The sequence below is a fragment of the Plutella xylostella genome, chromosome 12 (genome assembly GCF_932276165.1).
Source record: "Plutella xylostella chromosome 12, ilPluXylo3.1, whole genome shotgun sequence".
NCBI classification, from domain to species: domain Eukaryota; kingdom Metazoa; phylum Arthropoda; class Insecta; order Lepidoptera; family Plutellidae; genus Plutella; species Plutella xylostella.
Window position 1 is genome coordinate 4,716,777 of NC_063992.1, and position 19,063 is coordinate 4,735,839.

At 37.7% G+C, this 19,063-nt stretch overlaps 1 protein-coding gene across 1 annotated transcript in view; it reads right to left on the reverse strand.

Annotated features, from left to right (window-relative positions):
• LOC119693963 (cadherin-86C) overlaps positions 1–19,063 on the reverse strand; it is a 53,263-nt gene that overhangs the window by 25,617 nt on the left and 8,583 nt on the right. Inside the window, exon 2 of the mRNA XM_038119035.2 lies at positions 9,487–9,598. The gene's annotated coding sequence lies outside the window, so the exon portion shown is untranslated. The remainder of the gene's footprint in view (positions 1–9,486; positions 9,599–19,063) is intronic.

The window sequence follows — 19,063 nt, forward strand, 5'->3', positions numbered from 1 at the left end:
ATGTCTGCTGTGTGTCGGCGCCACAACTGCAGTTATGATTTATGCGGCTCCCCGTACAGCCATTGTAAAATCTTATTGTAATCATTGACAAATTATGCGGCTACCATTTACAAAGCAAGAATGTTGTCGAATACAATCGATTCGATTTTCAATATTGTCGTATTTGGAAACTTGGTACGGCTTTGTTTCCGTATTTACGCTAATTCGCTCAGTATTCACGTCATTCATCAAATATTTTTACACTTTTCAATATGTCGCAATACTTGCAACCTCAATTGATGTAAAAACTTCATTAACATAATGCACTTTTATGCAGTCTGTCTAAAGTGTTTAAGCCCCACATATGAACTTATTTTGTTCTCCAGACTAGAACTGGCTGCTCTAAAACGATTGCATATGATGGTGGGCCCGTCCCCATAATATATTTTTCATGCAATTGCGTTTTGCTTACACCGGCGACTACGACAAACATTTATATTATACCATTTTCCAGAACCAATGCTATGGGTGACACTTTAAAATTTTCCATTTAACGCATGAATACTATTGCAAAATCTGTCATTTTATTGACAACGACCACAGATAATATATATTTCTTGAGTACACACTTTGGTAAAATGGAACGTACTAGAGACGGGACACATCAAAGTCGACGTTCTGAAATCGATAAAATATTAGAATTTTTTACATTGTATTATAGTAAGTAGGTATATAGTATTTCTTACTTACTTTCTCATCAACAGCTTTAAAACAAACTATGATGTTTTTAATCAGAGTGCATATCTCTCTCATGCTGCCTCTCAGAATAATAACAATTTTAATATATTTTATTAATAATCTACCTTCATGTAGTTCATCGATATCCTTCGTATAATTTGAGTAAAGTTTAATTTATGGTTTTATTATCCTATTGTTGTTGGAAAATTTCGGTCTGATTTTGACATTTTGTTTGTTATTTTTGTCAAAATGCCGAGAAAGGCTGTTTTAAACTCGGAATGTCGTGAGTTTGTAATTCATTTGAGTTTGGTTGATAGAACAAAAATAATTATATTACAGGACTGTGACTATTTGGCTCGGATAGATTGTTTGCAAGATGAACTGATCATCAATGTCGGTGTTTAATCTGACACATACAAATTGACCCGTACAAATATCGATAGGTACAAGTCGATAGAATTTTACTCTCGGACATCTCTAAAACTGCCAAACTCAAAACGTCATGAAAACGTCCCCCATATCATTGGTTCTGGAAAATGGTATACAAGCACTAAGCCGAAGTTCACGCAGGATAGCCTCTGCTAGAAATAAACACTTATAAATCTCCCGGGGTTATATTTAATCACTGGTGGGTCTGAGTTGAAGTCTGAATTATTTTAATCCACCATGCAGAGGGCATCTTTGCAGTGCTTTGTTGGGGCCCAGTAAATCAGCTTAGTAGATGGATGGTGCGGCTGTATCAGCCGGGTTCGTGCTGCCATCTGTCACGAACTCTATGTACTTAGGGAACAATGTTGGAGATTCCCATGATCTATCTGGTTATTATGCTCGTGCCATTGTGGGTACATAGAGGTTGGTCCGAACCGTGATTTCAATGTTATTGTTTTCTAATTAAATCCCAAGCTTATAGCACTTTTGATTGAACCAAAATGGCATTTAAATATTGAGTTTGCCTTGTGTTTATGTCTTGAAACGATACAATTATAGGTTCAGATTTCAGATACATTGTCAGATTAAGTGGCATTTGGCCGCGGGGCCGAAACCCCCACAACTTTGTCCATAATCCGCAAGTATCCATTACAGCGAACTAGAAAGAAGTTATTTTAATCAAAGCGGTTTAGCAAGCGACGCAAAGCTGAAACCTTTTTGTAAAATCCTTGTTAATGCTGTTAGTGAAGTATCTTTACGTTGAGGAATAACCTGACGTGTGTTTGTCGACCTACACATTACGTATTAAACATATTTAAGGGTAGCTATAACATCACATTATGATTAAGTAGGTAGGTATATCGAAAATAACACCTTACAATACATAGCTTTATTTACATTATATAGGTAATTATGATTAGGTATAGTATTTTCCAATTAATCGAACAGAATTGATAGCCTCAATGACTGCACTGATTTTTATATTTTAATCGTAATGTGTTATGCTTATGCCTGACTATCCCTCTTGGCCCTTGCCATAAGTATACATTATATAAAACCGTGTGCTTTACTGGGTATTTGTAGTGTATTAACCTCCCCACATGTTGTGTAATAATGGCGGTCAAGTGGCCGAGCAAGTAAGTAGCTTAGCCGGCCCTGTGCTGCTAAATACTCAAATCAGATTATACGACCCATTTCTTGCCGCTTCTTTGGTCAAGTAAACATACAGAATAAGAAATATGACCGAGGTATAATATTTGTTTTAGTTGACTTGAGTTATCCTAGAAGTGGTTACAGTTAAATGTTATTGGAATGCAGACGAGCACCTATTTGTGCCTTAGTTTTTAAGAAATTGCATATATATATGTTATGTGACAATAAATAAAATAAATGTAAGTCATGTGAGCAGCTTGGCATGGTAAATTTTCATAGTAATATTTGTTAACATTTTACCAAAACTAACTAAACTTTGTGGAAAATACAGAAAAAAAGAAATGCGCGCAGGACGAAATAAAAATATTATGAACAAAACTTTATTAGAAAGATCTTGCGTAGCTTTTCAAGAAGTAGGTCGATTAAATAAAGCTGCTTACACACCGGCCCAACGAAGGCCAACGAACGGGTTTCGTTGGTCTTCGTTTCTGCAATCTGCCCTGTATTATGTATGTTAAATATCCATCGTTGGGATAACCGTTGGCGTTCGTTGGGCGTTCGTTGGCCCGGTGTGTACGCAGCTTTAGGATGGGGCATGGTTTTTAATTTGCTGCGCTTGAATTTAGCCAGAGGCATTTCGACCCTTTCCTAAAAATATCATAAATCAAAATAATACTGAAATATCGTTTCGCAAACGAGAATTTAATCCTTTGGAAAAATATTTTGTGTGTTTTAATCTCTTTGTTTGCCTTGTTTTGATTAGTAAATAATGGCTTGAATTCGTTATGTAGAGTTGGCTAATCGTAGCAAATGATCGCGTGTACCTATGACCGTCCTATTGTTCAACCAGGCATCCATTGATCGCTGTGACCGATTTACGTCAGTAACCTAATCATTTAGACCCGTCAATGGTTAATGAAAGAGGCCGGTATTGTGCCGACGTGAACATCTCGTAACATGAACTTGTGCAATCGTTTTCGTAACGTAAACTTTCGCATTATTAATTACGCCTTAGGTTTTCCCCTTTAAACGATGCTGTCCGTTTTAATGTTGATCAAATCTTGGGTACCTATCGGTTAAGTGGCCTACTTATAATGCTTGGGCTTGTCAATTAATGTGGTTTTAGTAAAGGTCAGCACACTGCGAATAGGTACTAGGAACTCATAAGTATAGAAGGTATCGATATTGATTAAATGCGCGCTCTGTGGGCTCGGTAAACAATTTTGTTTGCAGCGATGTCAACGCTGACACACGGGGTTGTTATTCGAGCCGCGTATACTTTTATGATGACGTGTGTTCTGAAAAAGAATGGTAATATGCTCTGAATTCATATTCAGATTTAAGCCTCATACTCATATGAGTCACATTTGGCGAAATCACACAATTTCGGCACGCGTTGGCTTGTTTCGAGCGTGCAGGTAACGTAATGCCCTCAAATTGTCCGCGTAATGGCCGCACACCTTTTAAACACAATATGCCATGCGTGGAAGCTGCTGTGTTATAAAAATGCGTCGTTAAATAAAATTTTAGCCATAATCAAGATGAGTTATTGAATATTATAGAGCCAGATAAGGCGCGAGTGTCATTTAACACAGTATTCTCATTCGTATGCGAATAAATTATGATAACCGTGGAGATGCTTCACGGGGAGCGCTAGGTATGGTAATAAATACTCGACTAGGAGACAACTTGCTGAGTTTCGGTGTGTGATGCTGGGATTTACTGAGAGAAGACATAAATAGAGATTTATGGCGAATGTTGCAGAGTCCACACCTTCCGCCATTGCGACGCTGGCGCCGCTTCCTACGCAACTGTATCACCATCAACCTATATCGACATCGTGCTTACGGAATTAAGCACACGTAAATGCTAATGTATTAATGGCATTACATAACCGGACTATATGGCATACGGTTTTTAACCTTTAAACAATCTAAATTTTGTTTTCAAAAGCAGTCACACGGGACTCCTAAGGGTCTTCAAATACGAAAAAATAAATATTATCTATGTCCAAGTGACTTCCCGGAAACCAGTTTGAAGGGCCTATTACGGCACCGGGCGACAGCGAGACGTATAGAGAAAACTTATGTCTTATGGGAAAAACATATAGCGAGTGAGCTTACAGTTATCATTCGGCCTGCGTGCGCTGCCGCGGTATCGCGCGCCTATCGCGCTCCACTGCCTTTGTTAGCAACGTGCCCGGAATAACAAGTCTATCGACCATTAGCAAATATGAAACCTTCAATTAGCCCTTATTTATTGTAAAACTCAAGCTAAAAGCGCCAGCGAGGCGGGCCCGCGCAACCGGCAATTTATGTACAATTACTAACTTGCGTACCAACATTAAATCTTAAAATCTTCTTATAAGGAAGTTGAATTTTAAATCGGATATACAACTTGAGCAATCGCAGCTCGGATCCAGCAGACGTTTTCAAACGGTAGCTAATTTTATTTATGTTTTATCTTGTTAGCGATAGTCCCCGGAGGATGTCGGGGTTCACGTGAGAAACATGACCATCAGTCCGCTCGTTATTGCATACCCTGCCTTAATGTGCAGACAAATGTTCCTTTAAACATACACCCGCGTGAATTACTGCCGTACGCAGCATTGCCGGTGCATTCTGCATCACACGCGCAAACATCTGGCCCGAGTCAATCAAGTCTACAATTACGACTACATTATAAGTATTTCGACAGACATTTTTTTCTAAAGAATTCCACATGTTGCCTATTTCTCAGAAGCCCGCCGACAGGATCATGAAGTCTCAAGGAGATTTACAATAAAAAAATATCGGCGGCGGCGTCGTAAAGCATCGGTCAGTTGTAGGAATAGGGCACGCTGGCGTAGATTTGTGGCGAGCGCCGACAAATGTTTAATTAATCGCTGTATTGTGCCGCCACAGTTGGCAAGAGCGCGCGCCGCGGCCATACTTGTTGCTCCCATTAGGTCGGGAGGCTGTATGGATGTGACAGCGTGCATAATATGCTCAGACTCCGCGTAACGGGAAGCCACCGCTCCCAAAGGAAAACCAGCTTAATCCGATTCAGGAACCTTCGTAAATCCACTGATTATTCCCAACAATTTCATTAAATAATCAACGTAATAACATCTTGCCTTACGTAATGGCTCCTTATTGATTCGGCGAATGTGAAATCGACTTGATCTATACCGGAGTCATCACTCATACCCATTACTCGCAATTACGTTCTTATCAGTAAGTTTAAGTTGAGGTCCGTTAGGAGTTGTGTCACCGGCGGGTTATTGTCATAAGCCGCGGTCGGACCGGTCCCAGCTGGTGACAGTTAGACAATGCAGATGGCGACGAGGTGCCCCGAGTGACGCAATCCTTTTTATGGGATCCCAAATACCACCGGCCACTTACATAATAAAAGAAATGAGTCCGTTCGAGCATTTAAATTTCGAAACAAAAAACTAACGAAAATTAAGTCTGATAAGAAGACAGTTGATCCGTTCATAATAAATCATGAGTGGTTTGCTTTCCATTGTTGTTTGGGAATGCCTGAATATATTTCATCAGCAACACTTGGCTTCCCTCCGCCCACAATGCCAATACAGATCCGTTCACCGGATGTAATGTAACTGTTATAATGCAAAGCGCATGTAAAATGCATTATTCTTATCAGTATGTTATTTATGCATCCGTGTTCGGAGCTCTTAAAATTGCGCCAAGATGTAAGCCAGATGGATCTAACAGATCGTGACGACTAGAAGCATGGTTTTGAAATCAATCCAGTTGAGTTTTATAACCGACTACCTACTTAAACTGGGTGGTCTTTGAAAATTAAGTAGACGTTCTAATACTACTTAATTTGCAAGCTCTTTATGAGAGCTGTCCGTCTGAAGAGCATAATGCCGTCTGCAAACAAGCCTTTTAACACACTTTTTAATAGTTGAAAGCTCACGATTCTCTTGCTGATTACTTGATGTAATTTGAGGAAGGAATAATTAACGAAGTTGCAACAAAAAACGATTTAACGTAACTACCGATGTAGGAGCTATTATCGCTTTGCTTATTGGGACGAGTTTAACTGGCTGCAGCGGCCACATCCATTGATCCGTCATTACGAGGATGATCCTGTCGTGATAAACTCAGTGCTAATTAGCCCCCCTATGTACATGTAATTACGGTCGAGTCTCCAGCCGACATGTTTGTTGAGTAAGCGTGGCTCCATTACCCCGCCGCCGTCCTTGCCGACGCGCGGACTAAAAAGGGATATGACGTAACAGAGTGACAAATTAAGGCACTTGAATGCAGGCTTTATAGGCTTAATGTGAAACAGACTTTCACCTATGCGCTATGTATAAGATTTTATCGCAGCCACAGAAAATAAACTCCACATCGTCGTTAAGCAAGTAATGGACATAAATCGGGGCTAGGTTTTACTTTCAATACAAACTAGTAGTGCTTAGTACTCTGTTAGTGTGTACGCACGATGGGCGGTTAGTTTTTTCTTATAATTGCTGCCATGCCAGAAAGGTAAACGCCTTGGAACGTGTATCTACGGTGGATTAGCGGAGTTATCCGGAAGGACGTTTTAGGCAGTGCGCGGCGGCTTTACGCGGAAAATCAATGTGACAAGCGCGCCTTCGATGCGTCTTGTTCCGCACGAGCTGCAAGCCTGGTATTCACTTAGCAGGCGTGGCCAGAATACCGAATAACATGGCAAAAACACTACCTCAGAAAAACAGCCAAACTTAACCGACCAAAGCGCTGAGTTTGATGTCCCACAAAAATGTTGAAAGTAAAGATCAGAGAGCATCGGGAAGGATGTGTTCCATTACAGGCGTCGTTGGCGAGGCGAGGCCGCCGGCCGCAGATCAAGCCCACGGCGATTTATTGCTCAACCCTGATCACCTTTAATTGCTCCGAGCCAGAGCCTTCTTTTATTTCTATTCTTCGCAAATAGTTATCTAATAACAGAGATGCTGGACTATTTACTGAGCACGACTGTAATGACAGCGAGTCGGAGCACTCAGCTACAAAGTAAGGGAATTACTTTAATAACCGCCATAGAAACAAACTTCACTAAAATCACTTGCTATCTCAACTTTAACGCTTTAGTAGATATTCGCCGTCAAACAAAATGTTGCGGTGAATTTAAATTGGAAAAGTTCGTCAACCGAAATTAATTTCTAAAAGGTTTTAAACCTTATAGCATTAGGTATTATGCTTTCAATAAAGTGATTTTTTCGAGTAATCTCTAGTCAAGGATACCAGTTTTTATTTCATGCCATTCACTATTTCTATAAAATAACCGTTAAGTACTTATACAAAATAAGCTTAGCTTAAGCAACCTAATCGCTGTTTGTTCAACTAAGTATACTTATTTGTCGTTTACAAGTTGTAAAGTTGTTTCAATGAATAAAGCATTCAGCTACGGGACTGAGTTACGAAATATTTTTCTCCTCGCGGACTCGTGTGAGTTGTGTGACACGCGAGTGACACGACCACAAAGAGGGAGGGAGGAGGTTCTGATTGTAGACATCGTACTTGCCCCGCAGACAACACTCGTATTGTACAATGCTAATGGCAGCACTCTCACTTGGCAGTAAACACTCCTTCAACAACACTATATTCGAAGCTACAATGCGTAAGGTCGTGCGTATGAAAGTATTTGTAACACACAACGGCCTTGCCTCTTACCGCAAGCGTAATGACCGGAAAACGGGCGGTGAACTGTGTATACCTTTAATTTAACTCGACTTGGCAAGAATCGTGTGAGTACCTACTTAGGGAAATTAGGCGACACGGTTTCACTTCAACCCCCCGGTGGGCTTATTTACAAGCGAAATAGCATTTCATTTCATTCAAATTCAGAACAGCCAGTCGCCGGCTCAGCCACATCTGTCGTGATAATAACTCAGTCGCAAAGTTACTAAACAACGTTACCAGGCTTTCATGTTAAATGGGAGGTGGTCGGGTGCAGCGCGCGCTCAAATTTGATTGGCGACGGCTGCCGGTAATCGGATAGTAGAACTAAGTAAATCAGTAATTCATTTACGAGTGAGAAGTTTATCCTGCAGCTTACGTCGCCGAGATCTTGAATAAAGCATGCACGGAGTGTCGGTGCTGGGAACTGGTCGGAGAGTGCTTATGGCCTGACGTCGTAAGAGTGGGACCGTCGCCGGGTCACTCCATATTCAACAAGCCTTCCACAACAATTCTGAAGCATGCAAATGTCACCTAGCACGTGTTAGCTGGCGCGAATGGAGTAATTTGTCAGTTATTTATCGTCGCAGTCGGCTGGATGTATTTCGAAAGGGAGAACATTTAAATCGTGAAATTATGCGCAAGTTGACGTGGGTGTTAGGTATATGACAATGTGCAAATGTGACTTGTCCTGTGCCGTGCGTTCCAGGTAAGCGGTATCTAGTATATGTATCGCTATTTTGAGGTAGTCCGTACAGTGATTTTATAATGGCTAGGTTATACTCGTCGTATAACTGTTACTGATATTATTATGACTCAAATCATTAATGTTCCTAGTGTTTGTAACAGATGTAGGCATAACCTAACTTAAATACTTAGCTATGCTGTAAGATTATAAATAAATGTATGTAGGTAATAACGAGTACACGTATAGTAAAGTAAATTAATGATATCTAATGATACTGTTAGCGTAATAGATAGATATACCTAACCAGTTTAATAATGTTCGCAAATTAAATGTTTAGAAATACTCAGCAATATCAAATAATTATACAAGATACTCTACAATCCTTGAGATAAAAACATTTGTAAAGGGTTTAAAATGAATGTCTACATCGAAGATGGCATTGAATTAAGATGCGAAAAAGATATCAACTCTATGAATACCATTGTCCAATATTTGAATGGTCTGTTGAGTACATTCAAATATCATTTGTATTTCTTTCGTACCACGAATAACAATAAAAGGTTAAAGTTCACTTTGATAAAGCTTTAAAGCTTATTATTATTTGTTTATAATGTGGTCCTCTGAAGTGTATGAAAGGAGCCTCTCCGATTACCACATCACCATTGTCTAAATGATTATCCGTGTTTTTACAATATCCCCAGTATTTTCGCGAAAACTCGATTTATAAAATCCTCCTACTACAACATGTAGGTGTAGGTACCTATAAGTTAAATGGAATTTTATTAATGTGATTATGTAGATTATGTAACTGGTAAAAAGATGACTGACCTCTCAGTGCAAGTATATATGTGCCGAAGTAGCGCTGCAAGCGAGGCTGCTTATCCCTCATCCTTTGTAAGCACTCTATTTGATCTCTTCACACTGCTGTCTGATCACGATCCTGCAACAAGAATGCATTTAATTACAATAACAATCTACTGTGTCATAAAGAGAAATTAGTGTAATAAAAGCGATTATGACTGCCCATTTGCATTTGTATCATGCAGATGTTGGGACCAGGGCACCAGAAGTTACATGGCATAATGATAGCACAATCCGTCCGTGTTTCACACGCTTTCCTTTGCTTATTTGAAGTTCAAAAGAAAACATTTTGAGATTCAGACGGGCCAATTTTGTTCATACTCCATTCACCGCCCTTCGTGCTCCGAGTATTATAGATTTCGCTCCATTTACGATACATAATACGTAAAATTTATGCTAAGCACAACGGCAAATGTTGGGAATTCAGTTCAATTATTGAGTCTGCTGGTAACTTCCTGCTTTCGTGCGATTGTTATTCCTTCTTCAATTAGCACATTGCTGGAGAAGTGGAACAGCGCTCCTCATTAAGAGAGCAGAGTGTAGTAAGAGGTAGATCTGAGATAACGCCGTACGCATGCGCGGCCATTGTCTTAGCGCCCAGATGCCTAGATAATGCCGCGAGAGCTTGCACTGTAATATGCACAGCTTTCAGATGTTACGTCGCCTTATGAATGACTCATCGCTGAAGTTAATCCTAAACTCAAAGATAAAACATAATAGCTACATAACTATTTTGTCATACATCATAATTTATATGTATAACAGATACATTACATGCATAAAAAATACTTAAGTAATAAATAAGGCAGTATGAACAATATTCGTAAGTCGGAGATTGATTTTACTGAAGCGAAGGTATTCGGTTTCATTGCCTATAAGGTAAACAGGGCTGTTATAATAACTGTAAAATAAAGTTTCATTACCTGGCCCGGGAGTGTTAAGATCAATTAGACATAAATTTAATTACAGAATACGCCCGTATCGTAACTGGATTTACTGTTAGAAATTTAACTGAAGTTGACACATACTCGTAAAATGAAACATCGGCAATGCAACCGACGATAGAAATGTGATAATGAGTACCTAAAACTAGAAAATTTTACAACTTAATATCTCATTTTATCTCTTTTATATTATCCCATAAGAAGTGGAATGATATTGTTTATCTCATATAGGACTGGTTTGATGTTGAAATTTTGCGTATTCTGTCTAATTGTGAGTGTTTAAGTAAGCGGGCGCACGTGCCAGCCAGCCGGCTTGTGGCAAGCCCTCGGAAAACCTTTACTTGCCAAACTAAGATATTAAAATTCTTGCTAGAACCCCCGTAGGTAAATGCATTTAACACTGTAGCATATCAAAGCAACCACTTATCGTTTCACTCAATAAGATTTACGGAACAATACAAGTTTCAATTTTGCAACGCCGATATGTTTATTACGGTTCCATTACCGTATAACCGATTCTGGTAATGGTAGTGTTTGTTTCTCTAAATGTCTCGAGTGTAGGTGTGTGTTACTAGGATAACATGGCCGCATTATGTTGTAGAAACTACTGACAGTATTATATCACGGCACGCGTCTTCCATTGTTAGATTGAGTAGATTGTCTACATTTCACACGCCGTATGACAAAACAATGTGTTTCGTATATGTAACAGAATGTCAGGAGTGAGTGGGTGCGTCTCATATTCGGCGAATTTGAGTTCTATCACACGTGTAGATATGATCATGTATGTTAATACTTATTTAAGTTGATTTTCCCTTGTTGGTCTGTTACGGATGTGCTGTTTGCACAACTCTGTACCCAAAATGAAGGTAAACGTAACGGTTCGAGCTCAGAACAAAAGAAGGCCTTATCTATATTTGTACGCTTTGTAAGAGGTAAACTTCTAATTTCCTTTTAGACGTAGTAGGTAGGTATGTTATTTGTTGTTCTGCTTACATGTTTTTTTTTGGATTGCTGTTACAGTTTTATTAACAATTAAAAATAACCTAAAAGTACAGCTATGTATGGACCGACAGGACTGGCGGTTTGTGATTAAGGTTTTGACAATAAGCGATATACTCAACGTCAAATACTAACTGAAGTGACTGTATCTACGTACTAATAAAAATGACGTATATATTTTATAAATATACAGTTACTTGAGTCAACGAACCTTTCAATTGAATTCACTAAAGATAACAACACATTTAAAAAACGCTACGTTTAAAACTTTCTTGATACGGCTGTAATATCGTTTGATTACAATTCCCACAAGACGGCTACGGATATTAATTTTCATGGATATTTTACGACTAGACGGTCGATAGTCAAATAAACACCACGGCTTAATCCGAAGTTACACAATTGATTTGTCACGGTACAAATGTATACTTCGTTACTAATTGTAGCACTCACTTTACGTACACTATACGAGTAGACAAAGTTTTGCAACTCTCGCCTTTCGTTAGGATTCGAATACTAATGCAGGCTGCTCGACTCGTTTTTGTTTATAATAATAGCGTAACCATTGTTGTTGGGTGGTAGCAAATTTACCTGTGCTTTTGCAACAACCAGTTTTTGCTGCGGTTTCTGCTGATGAAGATATGAAAAGGCGCGTGCTGCGTTCGGCACACCATTGCGCAATCCTGAACGCCTGGTAATTAAGTCGTGATCTGATATACAGGTACCGATTTCGTCTTTATCTGACACCTAAGATTAAAACGGAAACCAGTTTTAATTTGATCTATTAATCGAAGCAATGAAATATTTAAACAATTTCTTAATGAGTCGATAGCGAAAAATTAAACCCTAGTGCATAATTAACATGAATAGATTGATTACCGTTTCCAAGAAAGCCGGCGATAATTTGTATTAATCAAGTCTAGAGTTAAGTTTGAAGAAAATAAATAATAAAAAAGGTTGGGTGGGGCGCGTTCATGCAATTCAATGAACTCAAGCGGATACCACGCGGCCTTGAGCGTCTGCAACAAAACAAAAAGCAAAATATTCGAAACGGAGTGTGTATTTATTTGTCCGTTCAGAAATCGGCGCAGCGGCCGGTTGAAGGCAAGCAGCTTTCTGCGCCGCGCCGCACTAGGTACTTCGACCTTCTCATTGCGTTTCTTCCTAAACCGATACGCTTTCGCAGTATACACCTACATAAATATACGCACAGAGGTAACATAAATTACGTGATAAAATAGTAGAGAAGTAAATACATGTAAAGATAAAACTATTTTTAAGTACGTATTTTTTGATATGGTAAAGTCGAATGGTCTACGAATTTAAAATGAGAATTAAAATGAGGTACGAATAACAATAAATAAGTGCAATATTTCATGTAAGTGTTATCTGATTTCACATAAATCTATAATTAATAATTAGTCGACTATGTGCGACAAAGAGGCTAACTATCAAACTACCCAAATAATAATTTTCTAAATCTTTCAGCACATTTACAAAATCAAGGTTTCTTTAGGCGATCTATAGTAAGAGAGAAATTGTTAGTAAGTTAACTTGGCACTTAGTTAATGCAGTCAGTCTTATATCCGGTGTGAGGTGGTTCTGTCGATCCGTCACCTGGCACCAGCGGCGTGGCTAAACATTATTAATTATCCTCAATCCGACAGTTATAGGTAGGTTAGTAGTAGGCTTCTGGTTAGTGAATTATTTGAACCAATCTAGATAATCTGGATTCCAGGTATTTCATGTTGTATAGAGTGAAGGAGGAAATTGGTTGCATTTCCCAAAGTACCTATAATTTATTTATAAAAACTTTATTACATACTTAGAAAACACAGTTACAAAAATGGGACTTAAAAGTAGTGTATACAAAGGCGGGCTTATTGCCAAGAAGCAATTTCTTCAATTACTATGGAAAGTACTTAGACTTAGTTTTAATTGCACCGAAAAAAATACGTTTTTTGTATAGGAATAGATATGACTGCCATGCAAAGAACAGAACATTTGTACACCACCAAGTTAATTTACTTTTATAATTTGGAAACAAGCTTAGTACCTACATAGGTTTAAGAAATCTTAATAATATTATAAATGCAAAATATTGTGAATATGTGTGTACTTATGTATTTATTTACCTATGTAGTTATTTCTTCACATCAAAACGGTTGACCCGATTTTAATGAAATTTGGTATGGAGTTAGCTGGCACCCTGGATTAACACATGGGCTACTTGTTATCGCGGAATTCCCACGGGAAAACTTTTTAAGGCGAAACGAAGCTTGCGGTAAAAGCTAGTATGATAATAAAATAGATCTTTACCTAACTAACACAGCACTAATCTAGAGAGCAAGTCTATCAAATAGCTATAAAATAGCGGTTTACACCCGCCCCCCTGGAAAATGAAAGTCATAAGGAAGTGCAAACAAATATTACCTTAGATATTGCTGGCGGAAAGTTATAGGCAAACTCTTGCAATCGAACGATTCTATATACAACCGTACAGAGCACCAGTTATGACTAGACAGTCATGTAACTGTTGTCTTCAATCTTTTATTTATCATCACGTATTTCTAAAACGGCTTTGCGCAAAAAAAGCGGTTGTAATAACTGCCGCACATGCCACATGATACTTAGAGAGTTACATCAAAATTCGCAACGGGCTTGAACAAAAATATAAGTGCGTCCTTTTATGGGGAATCCGCGTAACCGGCTATCGTTGAACTCCTTTAAAGTCAGTGCGCCTAGTATGAAATGTTAGTACCCGGCTGGCGTGGCACCAACTTTTCTCATCGTCAATAACTCGCGATGGATGCCACTAAATTGCAGTCCAGACGTTCCCACAACTCAACCACCTCTTACATTGCATTTTTCCCTAGTACCTACACTACATACATCTACGCAGCAAAACGAACCCAACTTCCGGGTATTGTGCTTTATTACCAGGGAAAATACACGAAGAACAGCGCCTATAAATTACAGGTTTTGTTGTCTACGAAACTCTAGCTGAACTGCGTAATTCAACGCAAAAAGATGTTTCTGCTCCACCACACAGGCAAACTAAACCTTTCTAGGGGTTAAGAGTTAAGTTAAACCAACAATCGTCCGAAGTTGTAATGTTTTTGGAAAGCGTAAGTTCAAAATCAAGGTACAGAACAAAGTGAACTAGTTCACTTTCGACGTTGTACAGCATTCGCCAGCGTCCAGGAAGTGACCTTTCCCGACTCACCTTTAGCCGATATTATTACTCTGATATGACCCCGGTAGTAGATACGAGTACGTGAAATTCGTTACCATTTCTACGATAGCGCACCGTCGTGGATAACAGAGAGAATAATGGCGCATGTGAGTGTGGGCGTGAGCATCGGTCACGTATTGTCCTGAGTTATGGACTCCGGATGAAATAGATTCGGCCGAACTAATAGTCTTTGCTGTTTTATAGCGTAAGCATCGATCGCCTACGCTGCTCGCTAACGTATGTATTACTTGTCAGCCCTTTATTCTCGGACGGTTGACTCCGACAAAATTTCCCGGTATCGTTGGATTTATTCGTAGAAAATTGTGTTCATACTTTAGAGGTTTCTCTTTACTTTTTTTTTCAATAAAGTATGCCTTTGATATTCCGGTCCAATAAAAACGAAAAGTTAGACTTACGGGCTACCACAAACTAAATCGGTTCCTATATTTACATAATAAGCAGGTGTTTATGTCTTTTTGTAAATCCAATATCGTTAAATGGTAATGCGGATTTATGGTGGTGGTTTCAGAAAATGGTGTGGTTGTGGTTAGTTCAATGATCAGTAAATGCAAGACATTTTATAGAAAATCGATGTACCTATATACTTTCGTTTTATTATGTATTGAAAGCTGGAAATCTGTGAGCTTCGCATCATCTAAAAAGATTTTATCCATTTATTTATTTACATATTCAAATGAATATGTAAATTAGTTAGTTATTCTGATAAATATCAGATTAACTTACTACTGAATATAGGAGGTGGTTTCAGCGTATTGCTACTAGGTCACTCGTTGATTTGTCTGCCGTGCGTGAAAAGCTATTTTAAAATGAATCAAAACACCGTGACAAGATTGGGTATTAACAAACAGCTACTTTTTTCCTATATTTGCAACACCTTAAGTACTTAGTTTTATCTGAGTGTTTTTTTGTAATAGTACGAGTAAGTCGTAAACCTTCTAGGTTTTGTGTCACAAAATATTAATTCGAATTTAAGATTATTTATGTTAATAATGTAAGTAAATGCTCATGAACTGACATACATAATACATAATACGTAAATAAGGAGAAATGCCACTACTTACCTAGACAATGATATCTAATTAAGTTTCTGAAGATATATACACCTTTATTGCCATAGTATTATCATAAGTGTCAAAAGCAGCATCAAGAAAATTACTTCAGGGTATTGTGTAGAAAGGATTAACAATATATATCATATTATTATAGGTATATAGGTAGTTAAACATATAGATATCTTAGATTGATGATATCTCGTAAAGTTTCCAGCCAAAGTGGGCGCGATATGATCCTTATATCAACTATGATATGATCGTTTTACGAGCAACACGTAATAATAGACAGGACCACACGCGGTTCTCACTTCCAGGTAGATAGTAAAATTAAGAATAGACCAATCAATATCAGTAATAAGCTAGTAGGTAGGTGTAGGCAAGTTCACGGTACTCACTCATGCCACATTTCCTGTACACACATGACTGTCACTAACTGATGAATACCAAAAATATATAACGCTGCATGTATAAAAACACACACATCCTAATTGTCTTTTTTCAGTATATTGAAGACTTATTTCTCGAAACACAATTATTTAGTTAGGTATAAACTAAAACATTTTCGTGTTAACAACCACATTTATTTCTTACCAAAGCTCAATCTCAATTTGCGTTGCGATGAGAGCGAGCAAATGAATTTAAATAAAACATTTGTAGCTTACCGCGCTCCAATCAAGATTGGGAATCCAAAGAAAGAATGCCAAAGGCAATTGTTAGTATGTAAATTCCTGCGGCAGCCTAAGTCGAGATTAAAACTTCTGCGTTCCTAGTAACTAGATAGCGACATTGCATGTTAATTAACTAGCAGCTTTGTTTTAACAATGACCGTTGTAACAATTTATAAACTCAAGTAAGGAAAGCTACAAATGATCTTTGCAAAGTCGAAGCCAGTTGAAAGTTCCGACTGGTGTTGTAAAAGCTCTGATTCAGGTAACTTTGTTTCGAGGAAATTTCATAAATTAAATTAGGTACTCATTATTCTTCCAATAAACTCTACAATGAGAATTTCTCATATTACATTTTGTTAACGATTATTGTTTTAGTTTTCTGCCTATTTTCGGTACTGTTAATAGGTAGAATCAATTTATGAATTAATGAAGCTATCTCCAATGCTCGATGAGTTTCTTTCGCCATTTCTTTCCTCCTCAATGCCGTGGGGCCATTGTAAAATGGTGGAGGATGACTATCGACAGATAGTTGTTAAATTTCACGTGGATTAAACAATTTTTCTTTCTTTCTTTTTTTTCTATCGCCTACTGGTGGTCGGTGGTCTCTTAGACCGAAAAATAGACGAGTCGGTACCTAATAAGGAAGTAGGTAATATGATCTTAATTTGATTAACTATTGGCGACTTCTAATTGGTCACTGGTTCACATATTTTATATTGATTTGAGTTCTTTGTACGTCCTTGCTTGTCAGTCGATATTGAAGTCTCAAGGTTATAATTTCAACTGAGAATCAATATTTTTTAAGTTACTTACTAAAAATATAATTGTACGGTTGTGTTACAACACTTGTCCTTATTTTTGTATACAATGTTTTTAACATTTAATAATGTTAAGTCTTTGTTAGTCATGTTAACAATATAATAAATATTATTCAATTTCATATAAAACTCATAGTAAGTAAACAAGTTTTGCGTGAAAAAATAAATGAAATGACTATGAAATTATTAATTAGGTACTTACCTAGGTATACTGACCTAAATAACTATTTTCCTTTTATGAGCGATTTATGCAGGCTATATGTTTGTACGTTTAATTTAAATATTTAATTGTTTTCCCTCATGCATGTTTAAATATTCCGTGTGAAATGTGTAATGTTTAATCTACGCTCATTATGGGTTGCTGTTTTTATGTCTTATTATTTATCATGATTAAATTCGCTTTAATGTTTGTCGAGTTACAGCTACTACTTATGATTTAAATATTTATGATTTAAATAATATGTGTACGTATTATAACATTTATATTACAGGAATAAGTAGACTGCTGGTAGATAAATATAAATAAGTGATACAAAAAATACCTACTTAATAGGCATTAATGCAGTAGCCTACATAACAGGCTGTAAAAAATATTATTATAACTTTACAGTAATGCGGTAGTTGAGTAATTATGAAAAATGCACATGGCCTAATCATTCCAACAATCTATCCTTGGGCGCTTAACAGCATTTTACGTGATCTATTCTGTACAGGCAAACGCGAAGCAAGGTTGAAGTAGACTACATTATTTTTTCCACAGCTTGTTATCATTATCACGCAACTGCACTTTTTTATACCTTTTAAAAAGAGAGATCCTTATTCCGAGCGCTAGAACAACTTAACTCCGTTATTTTACAAGCAATCTACCCCTGAAGGGGTCATGGGATCGAAGCGTGAACAGCTGACATTTACTAGGGTAACAGAGTTCAGAATCGGCGTCGGAGGCCCTGTCTTAGGCACTACAATTAGCTGTGTCCATCAGTTAAGGCTGTCGCGATAGCTTCGTAACCTTGGCAACGGAGGACCACACACGATTGTACTTACCAGGGCTGTATGGGGACGTGGGTAGAGTAGTAACAGCACTAGATAAGTCTATGCTAATTGCAAAGTTGGTCCTTCTAAATTATACTACACCCATACCTAGTTCGTCTTGCTCTGGTACTAATGTTTGATTTTCATTTCCTTTTTTATTTAGATTAATCAACTTAAGATGATTTTTTAAGTTCTGCCTGTGCAAGCTCTTTATTTAATTGGAAACTACTTTATCTAGGTACGTTCTTATATTTTGAAATGAATTAAATACCTACCTTCATCTATTTAAATTTTAATTGTTAAAGCCGAATAACGAATCTCTTCTATTGAAATACACATAAAGTGTTTGTTATCTGCAATAAGTGCAAGAGCTAGTGGGCCCGCTGTAAAGTTTATGACGTATAGCAATGGTTTGTATGGGACAATTGCAAATCACGGTCCCTTCGGTCAGCGGCCCATGAATATTTTACGGGTTCGTTGTGTTCCATTAATTAAATTACGAGACTACCCATTTGTAACAGCCGCAAACTCACAATTGATTCGGACATTCGAAATTTAAAAGTATTTAATGCGAATGAAATAAAAAGAAAATAATTCAATTAGATATTTGTATAGTGTAAAATGAAAATACTCTACAAATTAGGTTCGTCCGTTTGTTGTGTAAAAGAAAAAGTCTAACTAGATAACAAGCCAGTGTAAAAGTACTCCATTAAATTTTATTTCATTTGTAAATCGAACACTATTGTCGTCTTCACTCGAGTCTCTCAACATG